General features: G+C 43.9%; 1 protein-coding gene across 4 annotated transcripts in view; it reads right to left on the reverse strand.

Annotated features, from left to right (window-relative positions):
* Positions 1-337, reverse strand: part of LOC107737750 (next to BRCA1 gene 1 protein-like) — a 22,070-nt gene that overhangs the window by 7,732 nt on the left and 14,001 nt on the right. The window lies entirely within an intron of this gene.

Genomic DNA, 337 nt, shown 5'->3' on the forward strand with positions numbered 1-337 from the left:
GATCTTGCACGGAGCTCCAGACCGAGGCCATTAATGGTTATTTTGTATTTCTTCCATTTCTGAATAATCGCACCAACAGTAGTCTCCTTTGTCTTGTAGCCCATTCCAGCCTTGTGCAGATCTACAATCTTGTCTCTGACACTCTTTGACAGCTCTTTGGTCTTGCTCATGGTGGTGGGAGAGGTTGGAATGGTAGATACATATTTTGTGGACAGGTGTCTTTTGTACACCTAATGAGCTGACATTAGGAGTAACTTTTTAAAGTGGCAGGACTAATCTGTATTCCACATGGGCACATAACCAATCTGTGGGAGCCAGAATTCTTGCTGGTTGGTAG

This window comes from Sinocyclocheilus rhinocerous, unplaced genomic scaffold (assembly GCF_001515625.1).
Source record: "Sinocyclocheilus rhinocerous isolate Xijiao unplaced genomic scaffold, SAMN03320098_v1.1 scaffold43, whole genome shotgun sequence".
In the NCBI taxonomy this organism is placed as follows: Eukaryota; Metazoa; Chordata; class Actinopteri; order Cypriniformes; family Cyprinidae; genus Sinocyclocheilus; species Sinocyclocheilus rhinocerous.